Here is a 25138-nt window from a genome sequence, read left to right on the forward strand (position 1 = left end):
ATGTCTAATTTAAAATTCCCTCCCTTGATTGAGTTAACAGTAAGCTGCTTTAAAGCATAGTTCCATGTTGAAATATATTTAGAGCCTCTCTTACAGCCTGTTTAAGCTATTCCAAAGTTAAGTACAAGAAGCAAAATTGGTTCTCATCTGCAACTTTGGCTGATGTTTTATGTAATCAATGACCAGCATTATACTATATATTGAACAACAGGATACTTTATATCAGGTGCACCATCCGAACTCACTGCCTGATTTCTTTCTTACCAGCTACGAAACATGGAATTTCAGTGCACTCAGCTTTGACAACCTTACAGCACAGTTGATCACAAGCATTGACTGAAATGTTGTTAAACGTTAAGAGTTCCCTTCCATTGTCCGTGTAGACATCATTCACATCTAATAGGCCCATCTCGTTCGATAGGTTTCTGAGGCGGTTTGCCACTGCCTTAGTGCTGCCATACACCATGCTGGCATCGGTGAAGGATGTTATACCGTTTAACTGCTCACGAGTGTGAAGACCTCCTAAGATTTTGGTCACCTGCTCAGTGACACACGCAGGAGCAGAACGGAAGAAAGAAATACATTCATCAAAGTCTGTAATCCTGGGATCATCTGACGGAATCTGTAAGTGAATGGGGCAGATACTGATAAAAATGATTACTGATAATTTGTTTAATTAATCAAATTAATTCCCATTTTAAATGCCATTATTATAATGCTTTCCTACATAGCAATATGATAACATTTTCATTCAATTTCGGATCCCCCCCGTTAGGTCTCCTCCAATCACTTAATTTGTGCAGCTAAGAACTTGTAACCCAAGTATCTCAAGTCATTCCTCATAACTATGGTTTCTCATCCCTGATATTATCATGGTGAATCTATGCAGTACACACTGTGGCTTTAACATCCTTTCTATAATCCACAGTTCACAAGCCCTAAGCAAGTGCACAGCTCACAGCACCTGTCTTTCTCTCTCACTAACTGCTGCAGGCACAAACACATCTACACACACCCCAGGGGATGTAGATAATGAGATTCAGCAGGTAGCTCTGGGTGAGTCACAGTGCAAAAGTGAGAGGAACAGGTGATGATGGCAGGGGAAGAGCATGAACATGGGGGTAGAGGTGAGAATGGTGTGGACAGGTGTTAAGATGGTGGGAGGAAGGTCGGGCTGCATTCCCGCACACCCCCCCACCATTGTAACTTACATGAGAACAGGCAAAGGAGGACCACTTGAGTCCTACTTTACATTGAAACGTCATGGCCCAATAACGTCATTGGTGCTGTGAAGGCATTTTAACTTCCTCATTGAAGAGGCCCACGTTAGGCCAACTCCAACACCTTAACCACGGCAGGAGTCTGTGGACTGGCCTTTTACTCTGACTGCAATCATTCCCAATCACACCCTCACATTCCTTGCTGTTTCCGTGGATCCCCGCCGATGGTCTGACCATCCCCCCCCTCCCCCCCCCCCCCCGATTTAACACATCATTCCCACCTGCTTCAGACGGGGTGGGTTGGGGGACATTCAAAATCGCAACCATTTCAGACCCGCCTCCAACCCGCCCATTTCCGGTTTTCACCAGGGCGGGACGAGAGGCGGGCGACCAACACGCTCCCAGGTGGCGGGTTGGTGATTAAAACCTTTCAAGGAGGCTGCAGGCCTCCATTTTTGCAGAGTTTCCAATTTCAACTCTGGGGGGCCGGGATTCCCAGGTCTTCTCTTTAATGCCACGTGAAAGGAGGCGAAAAGGCCCGAGACTAACAGTTAGGTGCCTTTCTGGCACAGCCTGTGGGCCCGGAGGAGCAGGAGTACTTCCCCCAGGCCCAGCAAGCCAACCTGCAGTGACCGCCTCCCCACTCCAACCCCTCACCAATGATCACGGACCCCTGACCCCACCCCCCCTGAGCGATCACAGACCCCCGCCCCCGATCCCCATCCCTCAATGATCGCGGACCCCGATCTCTGACCCCCCCCCAATGCTCGCAGACCCAGCCCCCGATCCCCCCCAACAATCTCAGACCCCTGTGATGACTCCCGATCCCTCCCCCATGACTGACTCCCCCCGTGACCCTGTGCCAACTCATGCCCTCATGCCAACCCATGCCCCCGGCAACCTGTGCCAACTCATGCCCCTGTGCCCACCCATCCATACAAACAAAGACTTATCTGAAGACGTCCTCTCCCTGTCTCGTCTCCCGTACATCCGGGTTACCCGTCCGTAATTTGACCCGCCCGCCCATTTCCCAGCTCGGAGTCAAAATCATGCCCCTTATGTGTGTCTGTGAACGTACGAACATATAAAAAGGACAGACAGAATAAGACTAGCTGGTTCATTAAGCCTGTCCCACACTGTCATGGTACAACTTATGCACAACCATGACCCCTCACTCCATCAGCCAGCCAGGTAATCTGGGAGAAGCAAAAAAATAAGAGGAAAAAGGCCTGGCCCAATTTGGGATGAAAAGAAACACTTTCTGACCCTCGAAGACAATCAAACAAGTTCCAGGAGACCTCAGTGATGGGAAGACACATCCTCCAATACCCCACCTATCTTTCATACATAGTAATGTCAGCCACAGTTAGGAATTCCTCCATCTCCCTTTGAGCATTTGCAGCAAATCTGCTTACACTGTATGAGTCATCAACTTGTTCCAAAGGTGGACGACTCTCTGTGAAAAGAAAAGCCCCCTGACATCCAACCTATTTCTATATTTACATTACTTGTACTCATGTCACCTCAATGAAATATCCTCAAAGTCTACAGTTTTCTGGAGTACAAAGCCCCTGTTCTCTAAGCTTTTTGTGGTAACTAAGGGCTTTAAACTAGATATTAAACCAGTAGCCCTCCAATGAACCATTTCTAGGGCCTCCATATGCAGCATGCATTGACAGCATGCTTCTTCTTTGTTACTTGCCATAGTTAATGGACCACAGGACAAATACATTGTCATGATAACAATGCACAATGGTCTTCTAAAACACGGGCATGCTTTTGAATTAGGAAAGTATGTGAACAGTTGGCAGAGTGGTGTGCATTCTTCCTCTGTGATGCTCAACCAATCTCGCAGTGAAGTGCTGTTAAGATGCCTGATGGAAACCAGCACTGTTTTAACCACCAGTTAAAATGGAATGGGGGTCTTTTAAATTTAAATTGCAAGCGGCAAGGACACCCGCCCCAAGCTGAAGCAGTCATCTTTAAATATGCAGATCAGGTTCCGATGACGTCATCAGGGCCCGATCTGCCATTTTTACCTTGAGACTTGAACAGGGGGAGCAGTGGTGGCTTCCTTGCCTATCCAAACCTGTCGGGATCATAGTTGAGGGCCAGAAGAGGCTCAGAAAGGCAAGCTTTTATCCATTTTGTTCTGTTTCTTTGTGCGCCAAGAGAAGCAGGAGACCTTCTCCAGGCCCCACAAGGAAACTGTAGGCCTCCCTTGCCCCAGACTTCCCCCCCCCCCGATCGGGATTCCCCTGCCTGAGATTTAACTGATTACCAGGGATCGTTCCTGTGGGTCCCTGGCGGCGGCCTCCTGCCAACCAAATCCTGTTCCCATCCCCTGGCCAGGCAGTGACTCCTGCCGGGCTCAGGTGGGAGTCTGATCCTGAATATGGAAATGAGACCCGGGAGCTAAAATCTAACCAGGCCTCAGCATGCAAATTTATCACCCCCGCCTTCCCCTTACCAGCTCTGAGGATTGATGCACAGCCATCTCCATCCAGCCTGCTCTGGCACTGTCCTTTACTGGGGGGATTTGCTTCAGTTGGAAAAAGGACCAACCTTCTCTGTACGACCGACCCTACAACAGACCCCCTGACTGCGTCCTGGAACAGACCCATTCAGCTTTGTAGACTTGCTCCAGCCGTTTCTCCTGCTCATAAGCAAGGCAAGTATAAGGTCAATCTGCTGCCTCTTAAGAGTGGCTAGTTGTGGACAACACGCCCCTTGACCCAGGTGCATTCTCAGTTCATCATGCATTGTGCGCACCGCCATATCTTACATAGAATTTACAGCAGAGAAAAAGGCCATTCGGCCCAACTGGTCCATGCCAGTGTTTATGCTCCACATGAGCCTCCTCGCACCCCTCTTCATCTAACCCTATCAGGATATCCTTCTATTCCTTTCTCCCTCATGTACTTATCTATCTTGCCCTTAAATGCATCTATGTTATTCTCCAGAACCACTCCATGTGGTAGCAACTTCCACATTCTAACCACTCTCTGGTACTGCACAAGAGGTACATCAAGTAAAATTAAAGCTGCTGGCTTAAGTGTGATTAGTAGCAATATACCCAATAGGCTATGTGCCAAAGTGGGATTCAGGTACTTTTCCTTTCTGGTGCAAAAATGCAATTGCTATGGACACTCAAGGCCCCAATAAATCCTTGGCCTGTCTCTTACTCCATGACTCACTGTAACCAGGGATCATTTTTCTTTTATTTGACTTGTAAGTGGTTATTAATCTGAGCTAAGTGGACTTGGTAAACATTGAACACTCATAGAAGAAATTGATTTAAATGTCTATTTAAAATACAAAAGCCACTTGTTTCAGATTTTTTTTTAACCTGAGCTGTGCAAACATAAAACAAAACAGGTTGAAAGGTCGATGCGTAGGTGGCTGCTGCTGCTGTTCTCTGAGCAGTGAACTCAGGAGGAGTATAGGTGGAAAACAGATCTACCACCCAGGTGGCACAGTTGGGAGAGCGTGAATCAGTCTTGCAATTTTAATACCTCACTGCCCTACAATAACTACCATTTCGTTCTTGTGACTTGCCAGTTTAATAACGTATGCCTTTTATAATCCAATAAATAAGGATGCATCAACTAAAAACCAAATAAATAAATGTGCCCTCTTTTAAAGGGACACAACTGAAAACATAAATTAAACAAAATGAAAAAGGAAACTTATCAAACTAAATGACAATGCCATTCTGGTCATCGACTACACACTCCAGTTCCAGCGGTGCCCATCGGTCATGGAAGGCCTCAAACATACTAGCGGGCACTGCATACACCCTCTTGAGGGACACCCGGACTCTGACCAGACCAAGGATGAGAGGCAGGCAGCCAAAGAGACCCCCCCCACCCCACCACGGGCTGCGTCCAACCTGGACCTATAAATGGTTCTGCTGTGGTGACCAATTTCAGTTTATAAAAAAAAGTGGGGCTCCCCTTCTCCAACCTGAGTGAACAAATGCAGTACCTGGTGTGCAACAGTAAAGGATGCTAAATTAACAGATCTCAGCCAGGCCAGAGATGAGAGGTTTGGATCGGGAGAAGTAGCTGGAATTCCTGACCCTGATTGCCATCTAGTGATCCCTTGCTAGGGAAGGCTTGTAGTAGAGGACAGGATCTGGCTTGGCTGAGGCCTCTTCCTATGGGTACCACCCAAGGCAAAGCAGACACCAAAACTCACTGCCGCAGAGAGAGTCCACTTGAGCAAGGCCAGAAGCCTGCCACACAGCTCTACACTAACATGAAACTGATGGCAAAAGACACTGAAATGGGAATAACCTTTCTGGATCAAGGCAGTGAGTGCAATCCTCAGTAGCAGCAAGTGTAGCTATCTGCCCACCTCAACAACAACAACTTGCATTTATATATCACCTTTAACATAGTAAAACGTCCCAAGGCGCTTCACAAGAGCGTAATCAGGCAAAAAAAATTGACACTGAGCCAAGGAAGGAGACATTAGGACAAGTGACCAAAAGCTTGGTCAAAGAAGTAGATTTTGAGGAGCGACTTAAAAGGAGGAGAGACGGAAAGGTTATGGGAGGGAATTCCAGAGTTTAGGGCCTGGACAGCTGAAGGCACAGCCGCCAATGCTGGAGTTAAAGAAAGTGGGGGGAGTACAAGAGGCCAGAATTGGAAGAGCGCAGAAGTTTAAATTGGAGGCTTCAAAATCCTGCCTATCTCTGCACACAGCCGAGAGAAACAAAACAAACAGCCAAGTCTCGAGACTGGCTCTCCGGTTCAGCATTTAATGCTTAGTCTGGACATGGTACCAGCCTCGGGACAATGGTGGCACAGCGACATCTTGTACAAGTTGACCTTGCCGTATAGTGCAAGGTTAGTTCAAGACACTGCAGGAATGCGCAGTGCCTGGAGAACAGCAGTCCCACTGCCACTGTATCAGGATTGAATTATTGGCCTTAAAACACTTATAGACAAGACAACTACAGCACCATTCCATATTACACCTAAATGAAGGTATTTGATTGGACAGTGTACCTGACCTGGCTGTGTAGAGAGAGAATTACTCTTTATCTAACCCATCCTGTGCCTGACCAAGTATTTGAAGCTGTCATTGAGTGAAAAAGTGGAACAGAGATCCATTTCTTGAGTGCTGACATCTCTTACCGTAATAGGGAAACATGGTGCTTCTTTGGCACAACTAGTGACGCAGTCAACACCACCATTTCCAGACATAACAGTAAGAGACAAATCATGATCAATCCATTGGCCTCACTGCATAAGACATTGAGGGTATTTAAAATCCATGGGGATAGAATTATTGAGCATCCTCAGAATCTTGTTAGAAACATCTCGGAGCTGAGGAAGGAGCAGAAATAATTATCATGCTAAAATGAGAAACCTCATCACTGACATCACATTAACTTCCTTGTTTTTTTTAATACATTCTTGGGATATAGGCATTCCTAGTTGCCCTTGAAAAGGTATGGTGGCCTTCTTCGTAGTAGTGATTTAATACAACTGATTGGCTTGCTAGAACACTTCAAAGGGCAGTTAAGAATCAACCATGTTGGTGTGGGACTGGAGTAAGGACAGCAGGTTTCTTTTCCTAAAAGACATTAGTGAACCAGTTGGGTTTTTAAAATAATCCAACAAGCTTTTTTTTAAATTATTTCCAGATTTATAGAATCATAGAATGGTTACAGCCCAGAAGGAGGCCATTCTGCCCATTGAGCCTGTGTTGGCTCTTTGTTAAAGCAATCGGGTTAGTCCCATTCCCTTGCTCTTTCCCTGTAGCCCTGCAAATTTTTTCTCTTCAAGTTTTTATCCAATTCCTTTTTGAAAGCCACAATTGAATCTGCTTCCACCACCCTTTCAGGCAGCGCATTCCAGATCATAACTACTCGCTGCGTAAAAAAGTTGAAGATTAATCCCCTGGACACTTCAGTGAGTAATCTGGGAGAAAAAATCATACAGAAAAGTCACAAGGGCATTAAAAACAGGATTTAAAAAATTTTCTTTGAACACTTTGCTTATTAATTATAAAAATATTGGAGACGGGGAAAATGGCTTTTTGGAAGAGCGGGGCTGTGGCGACTAAAGGTCATGTGATGAAACTTCCAGGAATACATCCAATCAAAGTTGGCAACCCTAATGGTATGTGAAGGATCAAGGAGGAAAGAGTTAATCAGAATTTTCCCTCATCAATGATTTTACTTGACTTGTGCAGAAGCAATAGTGATAGTTACCAATGGCAAACGGTATCCTGAATATAATTTGCCCATCCTCCAGCCCCTTGGAATTGTATATCCATCCTCATACTCAGCTGGGAGCCATCGTTTTTAATGGGATTTGAGCTGCTCCAAGTAAAGGGTTCCTCCTGAGCATGAAAAAAGAGCCATATTTTATTTTGAATGCCTAATTCTATTATTGCAGATCAGTACAAACTAGAAAAGGGAGACGTTGATTCTAGACTAACGAAGATTCCTTTGGTTTGAAATAGTTTTGAGTGACTGGCAGATAAGACCTTTTGCTAATAAAATGATAGGTAGAATTTCTTCAGGGGTTGTCTGATCTCCTGCCTTCTCTCTGAGGTTTTCACTGATCTTCTGCTGAAACATTTATCCCTCAACCAACATCACTAAAACAAATTAACTGGTCATTTATCCTATTACTGGTTGTGTGATCTCGCTGTATGAAAATTATCAAATTTTCCTACATTAAAACAGTGTCAACCTTGGCTCAGTGGTAGCCCTCTCACCTCTGATTCAGAAGGTCACAGGATTATCCTCATGGAAATTACTGGCACATATTTCTCCAGATCAATATGAAGCCCATGGAATAAAAGGGGCAGTGGCAGCATGGATATGAAATTGGCTAAGTGATAGGAAAGAGAGAGTAGTGTGAACGGTTGTTTTTCGGACTGGAGGAAGGTATACAGTGGTGTTCCCCATGGATCGGTACTAGGACCACTGCTTTTCTTGATATATTAATGACTTGGGTGTAAAGGGCACAATTTCAAAATTTGCAGATGACACAAAACTTGGAAGTGTAGAGAACAGTGAGGAAGATAGTGATAGACTTCAAGAGGACATAGACAGGCTGGTGGAATGGGCAGACATGTGGCAGATGAAATTTAATGCAGAGAAGTGCGGAGTGAAACATTTTTGTAGGAAGAATGAGGAGAGGCAATATAAACTAAAGGGTACAATTCTAAAGGGGGTGCAGGAACAGAGAGACCTAGGGGTATATGTGCACAGGTCTTTGAAGGTAGCAGGGCAGGTTGAGAAAGTGGTTAAAAACATACGGGATCCTGAGCTTTATAAATAGAGGCATAGAGTACAAAAGCAAAGAGGGTTATGATGAATCTTGATAAAATATTGGTTTGGCCACAACTGGAGTATTGTGCCCAATTCTGGGCACCGTACTTTAGGAAGGATGTAAAGGCCTTAGAGAGGGTGCAGAAAAGATTTACTAGAATGGTTCCAGGGATGAGGGACTTCAGTTACATGGATGAACTGGAGAAGCTGGGGTTGTTCTCCTTAGAGCAGAGAAGGTTGAGAGGAGATTTAATAGAGGTGATCAAAACCATGAGGGGCCTAGACCGAGTAGATAGAGAGAAACTGTTCCAATTGGCGGAAGGGTCGGTAACCAGAGGAAACAGATTTAAGGTGATTGGCAAAAGAACCAAAGGTGACATGAAGAAAAACTTTTTTACGCAGCGAGTGGTTATGATCTGGAATGCACTGCCTAGAAGGGTAGTGGAAGCAGATTCAATTGTGGCTTTCAAAAGGGAATTGGGTAAGTACTTGAAGAGAAAAACTTTACAGGGCTAAGGGGAAAGATCGGGTGGGGGGGAGTGGGACTAGCTGGATTGCTCTTGCAGAGAACCAGCACAGGCTCGACGGGCTGAATGGCCTCCTTCTCTGCTTTAACCATTCTATGATTCTATGAATATAACAAAACAAAATTGGGTTCATTTATAAACATTAACCATGCCCAATAACTCAAGAGATGTTAGAGGTACAGCTAGAAATGACTGTTGCCAATATTCGCAGTCAAATGTTTAACTTGTGTTAGTAACTTTCCCTTGTCTGTCAATTTAGTTGGTTAACACCTGTATTAAAATAGAAAACAGAGGAAAACCATGAACGTACACTAGTGTCAACAACAGTAAATTTCAAACTACTATTTTATTAGGGAGCAAGAATGGCTGAAGTATTTTTGGTCACCACATCATGCAACTTGTGCAATATTTATATAGTATAATTCAGTAAACCCTTTTATCATGCAGTATTTGGTCACAAAGTTCGCAACACACAGAAAATGTCTAGTCAACCCATTATTCAGAAAAAGATGATGGCAAGAAATGCTTCAGTGCAAACAGACTATGCAACTAAACTAAACAGAACCCATGCAAATCTTCTCACCAACATTTAACTTCCACAATATTTATAGTGCCTCCCTTTATTGCCACCTTTTTGGAATCACTGACTCATAAGAATTTTTAAAAATAAAAAGATTTTACACCCAACAATCCTTAACATTTCCTCAGAGCTTAAATTCCTGATATTCAGAATCATTTTTGTTAGCAACTCTGTCCCCTCTGAAGAATAGTGATATCTTTCCTGTTATTGGGCGCACAAAACTGCATACAGGACAAACACCTTATACAGCAACGTTACAATCTCTTTAGATTTGTAATTTATCTCTCTGCTAATGTAACCCAGAATCAAGTGTCAGCCTTGGCTCAGTGGTGGCCCTCTGACCTCAGAGTCAGAAGGTCATGGGTTCAAGGCCCACGCTAGAGCTTGAGCACATAATCTAGGCTGATACTTCAGTGCAGAACTGAGGGAGTGCTGTACTGTTGAAGGTACCGTCTTTTTGTTGAGATGTTAAACTGAGGCTCTGCCTGCTCTCTCAGGTGGATGCAAAAGATACCATGGCACTATTTCAAGAAGAGCAGGGTGGTGTCCACCGTTCCCTGTAAGCTATGTGCGTGCGCGACCGCGCAGCAGTCCGTTGTGTGCCGTGCACTTCGGCATTCAGTCCGCGCACCGAACCTGGGCCAGGACTCCCAGGAGCTGGATCGTCACATCCGGTGGGCGCATGCACTGGAGTATCACAGGCCCTGGTTGTCCTCGCGGTGATCAGAATTGGATCTGCCTCTGTGCGTATTGAGGTGGGTGTCTAGGGGTCGGGGCAGGGGTCGGGTAGGGTCAGGGATCTGGTCAGGGGTCGGAGGCTTTTTGTTCCTTTTCTCTGTTTCATGACTTCCCTGGTGTAAGCCTCTGGCTCTCTGAGCATTAAGTGCAGGTGGTAACAGTTGAGTGAAGTAGTTTCATTGACAAGGGCAGTGCTAGAGTGGAAGATTAGTCTGCTTTTGTCTCACACGTGACCACTGAATTGTGAAAGGGTTGTATCTGGCCCTCGCTGTCTGATCCGGTGGCACAGCCACTAACTGCTTGATGCACCCTGTAATAAGCAGAGGCAGTTGTCCGATCAGGTTTGCTGCAGGGTTGGGGGATCAGAATCATAACATTTCTTCACCCCGCCGCTGACAATATAAAAGTTGTATGTTACTATTGAGGGTTTGATTGCTCGTAAACATCTAGCCCTCTGAAGAGAAGCCTAGTCGAGAACCTTTCCATTTTCTCCCCCTTTGTTTTGATTTGGCCTTAGTGAGTATGCGTTTAAGTCTGTGTGGTCTTCAAATTGCCGATGTTAAGAGTGTTGGAATCCCATTGATAGAGTGCAGCTCACAGTCCATCCTTTAAAGGATCAGCATTGTCGGGAAGTTATTGATGACGTTTTCTAACCACCTTTCTGAAAACTCAACCTTTGCGAATCCGAAACACCGTCACAAAAGTGTCTCCAGATATATATAATCCAGGGAAAATGTTTCCACTTGTGGGAGAGTCCAAAACTGAAGGTCATGACTCAGGGCGGGGATCGGGGGCACATGATGTGATAATTAATCATGGGCAGCTGGTCTTATTTCAGTCAGGTATCCTCGCAGTCGCCATCTTTACAGGCTGAGGAGCCCAGTTTCTGTAAAGTTCACTCACAATCCCTGCAATAAAACCTTGCAAGTACATATAATAATGACTTGTATTATTCGAGATCACTCCAAGACCCTCTATTCCTGCACCCCCTTTAAAATGTTGCCATTTAATTTATACTGGGTTGTCGGGGCGGGGGTCGGGCCATTTTGTGGCTAGGCTGAGTTTTGCCCTTTGGTGTACTTAAGATGGTGATTCTTGCTGTGGGATGGTTTCTCGTGTGTAAGCCTAATCATTGGGGACACTGATGACTGGGCTGAGTTTTGTTGGGGGCACTGACTGGGCTGAGTTTTGTTGGGGGCACTGACTGGGCTGAGTTTTGTTGGGGGCACTGATTTGGGCTGCGTTTTGTTGGGGGCACTGAATTGGGCTGCGTTTTGTTGGGGGCACTGAATTGGGCTGCGTTTTGTTGGGGGCACTGATTTGGGCTGCGTTTTGTTGGGGGCACTGACTCGGCTGAGTTTTGTTGGGGGCACTGACTGGGCTGAGTTTTGTTGGGGGCACTGATTTGGGCTGCGTTTTGTTGGGGGTACTGACTGGGCTGAGTTTTGTTGGGGACACTGACTGGGCTGAGTTTTGATGGGGGCACTGACTGGGCTGAGTTTTGATGGGGGCACTGACTGGGCTGAGTTTTGATGGGGGCACTGACTGGGCTGAGTTTTGTTGGGGACACTGACTGGGCTGAGTTTTGTTGGGGACACTGACTGGGCTGAGTTTTGATGGGGGCACTGACTGGGCTGAGTTTTGATGGGGGCACTGACTGGGCTGAGTTTTGATGGGGGCACTGACTGGGCTGAGTTTTGATGGGGGCACTGACTGGGCTGAGTTTTGTTGGGGACACTGACTGGGCTGAGTTTTGTTGGGGGCACTGACTGGGCTGAGTTTTGATGGGGGCACTGACTGGGCTGAGTTTTGATGGGGGCACTGAATTGGGCTGAGTTTTGTTGGGGGCACTGACTGGGCTGAGTTTTGATGGGGGCACTGACTGGGCTGAGTTTTGATGGGGACACTGACTGGGCTGAGTTTTGATGGGGGCACTGACTGGGCTGAGTTTTGTTGGGGGCACTGACTGGGCTGAGTTTTGTTGGGGACACTGACTGGGCTGAGTTTTGATGGGGACACTGACTGGGCTGAGTTTTGATGGGGGCACTGACTGGGCTGAGTTTTGATGGGGGCACTGACTGGGCTGAGTTTTGATGGGGGCACTGACTGGGCTGAGTTTTGATGGGGGCACTGACTGGGATGAGTTTTGATGGGGGCACTGACTGGGCTGAGTTTTGATGGGGGCACTGACTGGGCTGAGTTTTGATGGGGACACTGACTGGGCTGAGTTTTGATGGGGACACTGACTGGGCTGAGTTTTGATGGGGGCACTGACTGGGCTGAGTTTTGATGGGGGCACTGACTGGGCTGAGTTTTGATGGGGGCACTGACTGGGCTGAGTTTTGATGGGGGCACTGACTGGGCTGAGTTTTGATGGGGGCACTGACTGCACTGAGTTGGGGCTTCTTCAAGGCAGGGAACAATTTGGTCATGCACTGTGTGCATTGTGTGTATGACCAAACTGCTCCCTGCCTTATATAGAGGCAGCCAAAACTAATGCGACCTGCAAGATGTACAATTATAATGCAATATTTATTTTAAACCCCACTGTGTATTCAATGGGGGGGGGGGTGGCGGGGGAGGGGGGGGGGAGCGTTAATTAAATTGCTCCCTATCCTCAAATTCACACTGACTGATTTAACAGATGTTTTGTATTTCTGACTCAATTTAAAAATTCTGATTGCACACGATTTATTTCTGTTTGAATCAGAGTCATTAAGCTGATTCAACAAAAAGCTCAGAAATCTTGAGTCACTGCAACCACCACACCATCACACCCATGTTTAAGCGGAAGGCAATAGCATCAGCCAACAATGCTAAGAAGAAATCCTGTCTCAAATTCAAAGAACAGTGGCTAGATGAAATTGTAGAGGCGGAATCTCATGAATCAAGAAGCAAGATCATGTACAACTGAGGGAGATATTCCAATATAGTGCAGATGCGGGCCTGATCTGCAAAATGTGTGCTGGAGCAAAAATATCAGGTGATTTCTCCAGTGGCAAGAAATGGGAAGACGGATGAAAGTTAGACTGTATGAAGAGGCATTTATCAAGCAAATGGCATGAATCTGCTGTGGTTATTCTTGGAAACAGAAATTCTCACCCACTGGGATTCGGCTTGCAGAAAATGTTAACAGAAACTGCCGCTGACAGAGAGAATAGAATGGACCTGACAGTGAGACAGCGATCGAAGCCAGATGAAATGAAGATTCTCATAGTCAATGTACTGCTTGGAATACAAATGAACAACTCCATCCTTTCCGTGCAATATATACACGACCACATGGCTAAATATCTCCAGATACCAGCGAGCTGGCCTAGCAAAAACTATGCTTTTGAATTTCTGGAATCAATCAACAGTGTCGTCCATGCAGAAATTATATTGGAGATTCACCAATCTTTATTTCATTCACTAATTATTGATGTGAGCATGGATATTTCAGTCTGCAAGAAGTTTATCATCTATTTCAAGTTCAGGGAAGCGACTTCAGCAGTGCACAAGACAGTGTTTGGTGGAATTGTTAAGTTAACTTCTTGCAATGCACTGGTTATTACAAGGGCTATCAAAGACTTCTACACTCTGAATCAGCTGGACATGATGAAAATAGTGATGTTCACTTCAGATGGTGCTTCGGTCATGCTGGGAAAAAACAATGGCGTTGCCACACAGCTTAAGCATTCCATATTTAGTAGAGCAACACTGTGTGGCCCATCGAGAAGTTGATGCCTGGAACGAAGTACCAATGATAAAGGAAATAGATACATTGCTGAGAACCATTTATACAGTCTTCTGCAGATCTTCAGTTGAAAAAGGACAATTTGAGGAAATTGCAAATGTCACAGACTGTGAAACTGTGTCCTTTCGACCCCTAAATGAAGTGAGGTGGCTATCGAGACATTTTGCTGTTAGTGCTCTGATGCGCAATTCTGATGCTCTTCTTCAATACTTTGAGCATGAAAAAACAGAGAACAATGACCCAGTTGCTAAGTATTGCCTGAAGAAGCTCTCAGACTCTATTTACCGTATCACCATAGCGGCATTGAATGATATTCTGTTTGAGCTAGCAGAATTGTGCAAATGCTTTCAGAAGAGATGTTTAACAACAATTGAAGCTGTACAGTTAACGAGGGCCAAGATCCACAAGATCAGAGGACAGTAGCTAAACGAGACAGTCTTCTGGTGCAACGCAGTGAAAAATCTAATTGCATCATGTACAAAAGATGAACCATTCAAGGGAGATTCCGTTCTGACATTCGTATCCCTACTATGTGATCATCTGGAAAAAAGGTTCCCAGAAAATGAACTCGATGAATGGTCTGCTTTCGAATTTGCTTCACTTGTACCACAACAAATCAGCTATGAATTTGGCACTGAAAAGCTGGTCGACAAATACAGACAAATCGTGATCCTTGGTCAAGTAAGGTCTTCTGGGTAAAACATTTATCATGGATGAAAAGGAGCTCATTGTGATCCAATACAATGACTACAAGTACATAATTGCAGAGAAGATTGAAATAAACTCATTGAAAACATTTCAGGACATGGTGACTTTCACTCTACAAAATGTAGAACAGTACAATGTGGTTTCACAACTAGTGTATGTATGTGCAGCATTTCAAGCTTCAGGTGCTGATTGTGAGCATGGCTTCAGCCTTATCAATAATATAAAAACTGGAAAACAGAGAGAGACAGAAGAGAAAGACAGTCACTCTCTTCTCCATCATCTGGCCTGTCATCTACAGACTCTGGATCTCAATCAGGATGTTCCCATTCCTCTGGTGACATTACTTCTGAAATTTCTATAACTTTGTTTAATTAAAAATCCTTGACAGCTCGCCTTGTTACAATTATCCATTATTTTGTACATTTGTTCTGTTTGTTATATACCCCGAATAATGTTTTCTAAAAAAATGTTCCATTCACAGTTGTGATCTTTTTTACGGTGGTGCACACCCGCACACACACTTTATATCAGTGCACAAACCCAAATTCATTCCGCACATGACCGAAAAAAATTAGAGAGAACATTGGTGGTGTCCTGGCCATTTATCCCTCAAACAACATCACTAAAACAAATTAACTGGTCATTTATCCTATTACTGGTTGTGGGACCTCGCTGTATGAAAATGATCACATTTTCCTACATTACAACAGTGACAACACTTCATTGGCTGTGAAGCACTTTGGGATGTCCCGGGGATGTAAAAGGTACTATATAATTGCAAGTTCTCATTTGTAATTTTACTGCATCTAATCTCCGTGCTAATAGTTTCACTGATTTCGTAGATTCATCTAGTTATCTGTTGTGCTCTCCAGGCTGGCCTCCCAATCTTCCACCTTCCATAAACTTGAGCTCATCCAAAACTCTGCTGCCCATATCCTACCTCGCACCAAGTCCCGTTCACCCATCACCTCTATGCTCGCTGACCTACATTGACCTCCTGGTCCGGCAATGCCTCGATTTTAAAATGCTCATCCTTGTTTTCAAATCCCTCCATGGCCTTGCGCCCCCCCCCCCCCCCCCATATCTGTAGCCTCCTCCAGCCCTGCAACCCTCCGAGATCTCTGCGCTCTTCCAATTCTGGCCTCTTGCACATCCCCAATTTTAATCACTCCACCATTGGTGGCCGTGCCTTCAGCTGCCTAGGCCCTAAGCTCTGGAATTCCCTCCCTAAACTTCTCCACCACTGTACACGGTTCTGATTGTGCCAGGTGAGCTTGTAGGGCCTGGATGAACCACTCCTGCTCCTCCAGGCCCACAAGCAGTACAATAAAGGCCCTCACCTCATGGATCCAGCCCTTCTTGCCTGCTTTTACCTGATGAGAATCAAAAGCGATGGGAAACCTGTAAAAGGTAAATTTGTTTTACCTTTTTAATACACAAAAAAATTAAGTGCCTCAACTATCGCAATGAGGTACGTTGCCCCTTTAACAATCTGCCCGCATTAAGTGGGGATGGGTCTTCTGGGTTTCGGATGGGTGCGTACTTCTAAACGTGCCTGGGTTAAACCCGGAAGTGGGCGCGTTGGAGCGGGGTTGCGGTCCCACTTCAAAAAAACTATAGTTTTTACCTCCCATCCACCCTCAACCCACCCTTTCGGGTTAAAATTACCCCCAATATTTTCTAATGTGGCTCGGTGTGAAATTTTGTTTGATAACATTGCTGTGAAGCGCTTTGGGATGTTTTTCTACATTAAAGGTGCTATATAAATACAAGGGGCCCGAATTTAGCAGGCCTGCGGGTTCCCAGCGGGTGGTCCTCCGGGAGCGTCGAAAACGCGAACGGCGAAATTAGTGGGTTGCCCACGCGATCGTAGCAGGCAACCCACTAATAGGATCCAATTACCTGCTCCTCCGGGGTCCACGGCGCTGGCCTGCGCGTCGGGCGGGCTGCGCATGCGCAGTACGATCTGTCAGCTGGAGGCTCTCTAGTTAAAGGGGCAGTCCTCCACTGACAGATGCTGCAACCAATGGGACAAATTGCAGCATGGAGCAGCCCAGGGGGAAGGCTGCTCCCAGTTTAATGATGCCTCACCCCAGGTATCATCAGATGGGGTGAGGAGGAGGGGGAGGACACAGATCTTCCCCCCGGCGGGCGGGAGGAAGCGGCCTGCCTCTGCCACCAAGAAGGCCTGGCTCGAGGTGGCAGAGGGGGTCACCTGCGCCACCAACATATCGCCCACCTGCATACAGTGCAGGAGGCGCTGCAATGACCGCAGTAGGTCAGCCACAGTGAGAACACGAAGTCTTTCCCCTACACTCCGTCTGCCACAACACTGCCCCCACCCCAAATCTCCTTCGGCACCGCCAACACTATTCTGTCACATCAGCCTTCATGCCCACTCACACCCCATCCTCATCTTACCTCCACCTACTCACCTCGCCAGTACTCATCCTGCCACTAACACGCGACCCAATCCTCATACAATCTCATGGCTCCATCCCATACTCACCCTCTCGTGCATCTCCCTCACGGCCAGCCTCACTCAACCTGCCACCACCTGTGCTGCAGCCACAGGGCATGCATCACATATGTGCAGTAGGCAGGGTAAGGCAAACGTCTCGTCAGCATGAAGGGGGTGCACAAGGGTGTCTGAGGGTTTGTCATGGGTGTTACCCATATTGAATTTCAGAGCAACAAACAGCACACATTATATTGACACCACCACTGCCATGTCTCCGCGAATCCTGTCCATTGTGTCCAATAATGCCCGCTCCTGGGTATCACTATGAGGACCCACCACTGATGCCACCCATCGTGTTACTGCAGAGTAGGTGCAGGTGTATTTGCAGGGCTCGTCCGCGCAGACGACTGAGAGACATCGGCGGTGTTGCCGGCTGCACCCTGGAAGGATGCGGAGGAGAAGGTGTGGAGGACAGTGGTGACTTTGCCAGCGACAGGTAAGCAGTTGGTGCTGGGGCCAGCCAGGAGCAGCTCGGCATGAAAGAGGCTGCAGATCTCCACGACTACATGTCGAGCGAATCTGCGCCTCCCTGTGCACTGCTGCTCGGAGAGGTCCGGGGAGCTGCGCCTCGGTCTGTGGACCCTGTGGCGAGGGTAGTGCCCTCTGCGACGCGTCTCTCTCTGCGGTAGCCCTCCCTCCTGCTGTGCAGGTGGGCGTGCAACCACACCGTGTTGGGGGGATCCACGTCTCTGCGAGGCTGCTGGTGGTGGTCATGCTCTTCGTCCTCCGAGGGTGTCCACACACCACCCAACTGGCAGGTGTTGATCTGAGGGGTTGTGCAGGGTAGGTGTGTGGGTCCTCGGACTGGGGCTGCGGTTTCGTGTCGGTCTGTCCTCTGGCTTGGCCGGCGGGTGGTGGGGGGCAGGGGTTGCCCTGTGTGACGCGGTGGCCTCCTGCGTGGGTGAGGGCGCTCCCCCGTGGAGCGCACCTTGGCACCTGCCACAGGCTGCTGGCTGCAACACGCCTGGTTTGAAGGGTCCTGTTTCCCCCAGTGTGGGAAACTGACTGCTTTGACCGTAAAATCCCACACTTCCTCTTTTGACAGCTGCTTCAGCTCATTAACTGACCACAACGAGCAAGTTAAGTGCTCTCAAGTGGAACCCCGCTGGCTTTAATTGCCTGTGGGATTCCCACCAGCGGGGCTTGCGCGCGCAGCCCCGCACGTCAGCGCGGTACCCGGAAGTGGCCGGGATTTCGTCCGAATCCGGTCACGTGATCGGAGATCGGGATTTTCGGGGCCCCCCCGCTGGAAACCCGCAGGTAACCCGACCCTAAAATCGAGCCCTAGTTGTTGTTGGTGTTGTTTTCTTTCCCAATTAGCATGCACCACTGTTTCATTTAATTCATATTCTCTTTGGTTCTTTCCTTCCTAATTAATCATTTCATACTTATCCATATGAAATAGCATCTGCCAATTATTTGTCCAGTCAGCTAAATGACCCAAGTCAACTCTGGCTGGTGCACAGTTCCACAGTGCTTGCAGTTCCACTGCACCTAATCCAATTATCTATTCTTTATGTGTGACCTTTGACAGTAATTGTGGGCAGGATATTTGATTGTGGAGTGCATCACAGGGAAGCCCAATCCTTTTCTCACCTGATTTTCAAACGTGTACACTTTCTAGCACTGATAACTGAATAGTGATCAGGTGTGCATATCCTGGCTGATTCTTTTCCTCTCCCTAGCCTAGGAAGAGGCTAGTTGCAACATCCTATGACTATTGCTGTGGCTGAGACCAATGAAAGCAGTACTGACCAAAGATAAAATCTATGGTCTTCCTGGACTGAATGGCTCACTGCTGCACTAGGTGTTGCAATTAACCACTGACCCTCCAAGGGAGCTTGCCGACCCTTTAAGGAATCTGATCCTAGCTCCAAAATAAAGACCTGTCTGAAGGAGCTGACAAGTGTGGGAGCAGCTAACGATTGAACAGTTAACTAAATCTGAGTTCATGATACGGTACATTTGACAGCACACGGTGCTTGTTGGCTCCATCAGTTCCTACCTGTTATTGCACTGACCATTGATGCTCCTGTAGTGATTGAAGTAATAATCCTTATTGCAGTTTGGAAGCTTGGTTAGGACTGAGCAGCCTGTCCTTGGTAAGATGTGGCTGACGTCATTGCTTGTTCGGATACCTGTGGGATGCACACAATCTGTATAAGACTGCAACCACGGAAACATCCAATTAAATTTAAAGCTCTCCAAGTATACTAAAACAGATTGTACTTTGCTCACAGGTACATTGGGGAGTAGGGGATCTCAGGAATTGGTGAAATCTTCACCCATTTTCTACCATGTGAGTAATGGGGGATTGAGCATGAGTTTTGACTAAATCCTGCTAGTCTGTATAAATCGCTTCATGCTTAGTTTCTACATAGTCTTGAAGTTTTAAGGGGCAGGTCCAATCAACACTAGAATTGGCCAAGTCTTTGACCACAATGGAAACCTGCCACCTATAGGATTTAAAGCTACCCAGAGTACGTTTAAGGATCAAACCCTTGAAACTGAATGGATTATAACCTGATGAATGAGAGGATCACACCATGATTGGTGAATCCCAAGTAGCTGTCTACAAGAATGTGATCTTACATAAGAACATAAGAAATAAGAGCAGGAGTAGGCCATATGGCCCATTGAGCCATTCAATAAGATCATGGCTGATCTTCTATTTGAACTCCACTTTCCCACCCTATCCCCATATCCCTTAGTGTCCAAAATTCTAACAATGTCAGTCTTGAATATAGTCAATGACTGAGCATCCACAGCTCTATGGGGTAGAGAATTCCAAAGATTCACAACACTCTGAGTGAAGAAATTTTTCCTCATCTCGGTCCTAAATGGCTGACCACTTATCTTGAGACTATACCTCCTAGTTCTAGCCTCTCAAGTTACCCTGTCAAACCCTCTAAGAATTTTAGGCGTTTCAATGAGATCATCTCTCATTCTTTTAAATTCCAGAGAATATAGGCCCATTCTACTCAACGTCTCCTCATAGGATAACCTTCTTATCCCAGGAATCAATCTAGTGAACCTTTGCTGTATCCCGTCTAAGGCAAGTATATCCTTCCTTAGGTAAGGAGACCAAAACTGTACACAGTACTCCAGGTGTGGTCTCACCAAAGCCCTGTACAACTGCAGCAAGACTTCCTTACTCTAATACTCTAACCCCCTTGCAAATAAAGGCTAACATACCATTTGCCTTCCTAATTGCTTGCTGTACCCGCATGTTAACTTTCTGTGATTCATGTACAAGGACACCCAAATCCCTTTGACTACCAACATTTCTTAGTCTCTCAACTTTTAAAAAATATTCTGCTTTTCTATTCTTCCTACCAAAATGGATAATTTTGCATTTCCCCACATTATACTCCATCTGCCACCTTCTCACCCACTCTCTTAACCTGAATATATCTCTTTGCAGCCCTTTTGTGTCCTCCTCACAGCTTACTTTCGCACCTACCTTTGTATCATCAGCAAACTCGGATTCATTACACTGGGTCCCCTCATCTAAGTCAATGTTATATATTATAAACGGGTGAGGCCCAAGCACTAATCCTTGAGGCACCCCACTGGTTACAACTTGCCAACCCGAAAATGACCCGTTTATTCTTACTCTTTGTTTTCTGTCCGTTAATCGGAGCGGAGCTACAGGAGGGAGCAGACCTAGGAGAGAGCGCGGGACTTGGAGACGACTAAAGGCCCAGGCTCGAGGGCCTATCCGCACTCAGAGCGGCAGAGAGGCAATCGGTGAAAAAAACAAGGAGTGATGTCCCAGGACAGCAGGTAGGTGATTGGCTGGTGAGTATTAGTTTTTTTGCTCTGCTGCACAGGCTGGGAGGAAAAGGGTGGAAGAGCTATAGTGATAGGGGACTCAATTGTAAGGGGAATAGATAGGCGTTTCTGCGGCCGCAACCGAGACTCCAGGATGGTGTGTTGCCTCCCTGGTGCAAGGGTCAAGGACGTCTCGGAGCGGCTACAGAACATTTTGGAGGGGGAGGGCGAACAGCTAGCCGTTGGGATGCACATAGGCACCAACGATATCGGTAAAAAAGGGGATGAGGTCCTAAAAGCAGAATATAGGGAGTTAGGAGGTATATTAAAAATAGGACCTCAAAGGTAGTAATCTCAGGATTGCTACCAGTGCCACGTGCTAGTCAGAGTAGAAATAGGAGGATATTTCATATGAATACGTGGCTGGAGGAATGGTGCAAGGAGGAAGGATTCAAATTCCTGGGGCATTGGAACCAGTTCTGGGGGAGATGGGACCAGTACAAACCGGACGGTCTGCACCTGGACAGGGCAGGGACCGCTGTCCTAGGGGGAGTGTTTGCTAGTGCTGTTGGGGAGGGTTTAAACTAAAGTGGCAGGGGGTTGGGAACCTGAGCAGGGAGACAGAAGAAAGCGTGTCAGGAAGGGACAGAAGGTATGGAGTAAAAGGTAAAGTGTTAAAAAAGGAAAAAGCAGGAACTAAGTGTCACAAAACATATTTGAAAGTTCTTTATCTGAATGCACGTAGCATTCGTAACAAAATGGATGAGTTAACGGCACAAATAACTACATATGGGTATGATCTTGTGGCCATTACAGAAACATGGCTGCAGGGTGACAATGACTGTGAATTAAATATGCCAGGGTATTTAACAATCAGGAAGGACAGGCAGGAAGGAAGGGGAGGTGGGGTGGCTATGTTAATAAAGGAAGGAATCACTGTAATACAGAGAAATGATATTGGGACAAAGGATCAGGATAATGAAACAGTTTGGGTAGAGATAAGGAATAATAAGGAGAAAAAAACATTAGTGGGCGTAGTATATAGGCCTCCTAATAGTTGCAACTCTGCTGGAAGAAGTATTAATCAGGAAATAGTCGGGGCATGTAATAAGGGAACAGCTATAATTATGGGGGATTTTAACTATCATATTAACTGGACAAATCAAATTGGGCAGGGCAGCCTTGAGGAAGAGTTTATTGAGTGTATTAGGGATGGATTTCTTGGGCAGTATATAACTGATCCTACAAGGGGGCAAGCAACCTTGGACCTGGTCCTGTGTAATGAGCCAGGATTAATTAATAATGTCCTAGTTAAGGAACCCCTTGGAATGAGTGACCATAACATGGTTACATTCCATATCCAATTAGAGGGTGAGAAGGTTGGTTCTCAAATAAGCGTACTGAGCTTGAATAAAGGAGACTATGATGGTATGAGAGCGGAATTGATTAAAGTGGACTGGGAACATAGATTAAAGGGTAAGACGGTACATGAGCAGTGGTGTTCATTTAAGGAGTTATTTTACAACTTTCAAAAAAAAATATTCCACTGAGGAAGAAAGGGTGTAAAATAAATGACAGCCATCCGTGGCTAAGTAAAGAAATTAAGGATCGCATCCAACTAAAAACAAGGACATATATGGTAGCCAAACTTAGTGGGAGGATAGAAGATTGGGAAGTCTTCAAAAGACAGCAAAAAGTAACTAAAGGATTGATTAAGAAAGGGAAGATAGATTATGAAAATAAATTAGCAAAAAATATAAAAACAGATAGCAAGAGTTTCTACAGTTATATAAAAAGAAAAAGGGTGGCTAAGGCAAACGTAGGTCCCTTGGAGGATGAGACTGGGAAATTAATGGTGGGAAACATGGAGATGGCAAAAATGCTGAACAAATATTTTGTTTCAGTCTTTACGGTAGAGGACACTAAGAATATCCCAACACTGGACAAACAGGGGGCTCTAGTGGGGGAGGAGCTAAATACGATTAAAATCACTAAGGAATTGGTACTCAGTAAAATAATGGGACTCAAGGCGGATAATTCCCCTGGACCTGATGGCTTACATCCTAGGGTCTTGAGGGAAGTGGCAGTAAGGATTGTGGATGCTTTGGTAATAATTTTCCAAAATTCTCTGGACTCAGCAAAGGTCCCGGCAGATTGGAAAACTGCTAATGTAACACCCTTATTTAAAAAGGGTAGTAAGTAGAAGGCTGGAAATTATAGACCAGTTAGCCTAACATCTGTGGTGGGTAAAATTTTGGAGTCTATTTTTAAGGAGACAGTAACGGAACATTTAGATAAACATAATTTAATAGGACAAAGTCAGCATGGCTTTATGAAGGGGAAGTCATGTCTGACAAATTTGCTTGAGTTCTTTGAGGACATAACGTACAGGGTGGATAAAGGGGAACCAGTGGACGTAGTGTATTTGGACTTCCAGAAGGCATTCAACAAGGTGCCACATAAAAGATACTCAAGATAAAGAATCACTGGATTGGGGGTAATATTCTGGCATGGATGGAGGATTGGTTATCTAACAGGACGCAGGGAGTTGGGATAAATGGTACATTCTCGGACTGGCAACCATTAGCCAGTGGTGTTCCGCAGAGGTCGGTGCTGGGTCCCCAACTCTTTACAATCTATATTAACGATTTGGAGGAGAGGACTGAGTGTAACGTATCAAAGTTTGCAGATGATACAAAGATGGGAGGGAAAGTAGAGAGTGAGAAGGACATAAAAAACCTACAAGGGGATATAGACAGGCTGGGTGAGTGGGCGGAGATTTGGCAGATGCAATACAATATTGGAAAATGTGAGGTTATGCACTTTGGCAGGAAAAATCAGAGAGCAAGTTATTATCTTAATGGCGAGAAACTGGAAAGTACTGCAGTACAAAGGGATCTGGGGGTCCTAGTGCAAGAAAATCAAAAAGTTAGTATGCAGGTGCAGCAGGTGATCAAGAAGGCCAATGGAATGTTGGCTTTTATTGCTAGGGGAATAGAATATAAAAACAGGGAGGTATTGCTGCAGTTATATAAGGTATTGGTGAGACCGCACCTGGAATACTGCATACAGTTTTGGTGTCCATACTTAAGAAAAGACATACTTGCTCTCGAGGCAGTACAAAGAAGGTTCACTCGGTTAATCCCGGGGATGAGGGGGTGGACATATGAGGAGAGGTTGAGTAGATTGGGACTCTACTCATTGGAGTTCAGAAGAATGAGAGGCAATCTTATTGAAACATATAAGATTGTGAAGGGGCTTGATCGGGTGGATGCGGTAAGGATGTTCCCAAGGATGGGTGAAACTAGAACTAGGGGGCATAATCTTAGAATAAGGGGCTGCTCTTTCAAAATTGAGATGAGGAGAAATTTCTTCACTCAGAGGGTAGTAGGTCTGTGGAATTTGCTGCCCCAGGAAGCTGTGGAAGCTACATCATTAAATAAATTTAAAACAGAAATAGACAGTTTCCTCGAAGTAAAGGGAATTAGGGGTTACGGGGAGCGGGCAGGAAATTGGACAAGAAGCTGAGTTCGGATCGGTCAAGGCCCTGTGGGTGGCGGAGTGGGCCCAGGGGCTGAGTGGCCGGTCCTGCTCCTACTTCTTGTGTTCTTTAGATTTGAGGTTAGGATCAGATCAGCCATGATCTTATTGAATGGCGGAGCAGGCTCGAGGGGCCGATTGGCCTACTCCTGCTCCTATTTCTTATGTTCTTATGTTCTTAACCAATCCTCAATCCATGCTAATATATTTCACCCAATCCCATGAGCCCCAATCTTGTGTAACAACCTCTTGTATGGCACCTTATCGAATGCCTTTTGAAAATCCAAATGTACTACATCCGCTGGTTCCCCCTTATCTACCCTGCTAGTTGTACCCTCAAAAAACTCTAATAGATTTGTCAAACATGGTTTCCCTTTCATAAAACCGTGATGACTCTGTCGAATCATATTATGATTTTCTAAGTGCCCTGTTACAACATCATTAATAATAGATTCCAACATTTTCCGTACCACTGATGTCAGGCTAACTGGCCTATA

At 45.9% G+C, this 25138-nt stretch overlaps 1 long non-coding RNA gene and 1 pseudogene across 1 annotated transcript in view; one reads left to right on the plus strand and one right to left on the minus strand.

The window, feature by feature from the left end:
* The window catches only part of LOC137344756 (myeloperoxidase-like), a 28379-nt pseudogene extending 20840 nt beyond the window's left edge, over positions 1 to 7539 (minus strand).
* Positions 1 to 15204, plus strand: part of LOC137299252 (uncharacterized) — a 41219-nt gene extending 26015 nt beyond the window's left edge. Inside the window, exon 4 of the long non-coding RNA XR_010957855.1 lies at positions 13073 to 15204. This is a non-coding gene — a long non-coding RNA (uncharacterized lncRNA). The remainder of the gene's footprint in view (positions 1 to 13072) is intronic.
* The last annotated feature ends 9934 nt before the right edge of the window (positions 15205 to 25138 follow it).

Source organism: Heptranchias perlo, chromosome 28 (genome assembly GCF_035084215.1).
Source record: "Heptranchias perlo isolate sHepPer1 chromosome 28, sHepPer1.hap1, whole genome shotgun sequence".
In the NCBI taxonomy this organism is placed as follows: Eukaryota; Metazoa; Chordata; class Chondrichthyes; order Hexanchiformes; family Hexanchidae; genus Heptranchias; species Heptranchias perlo.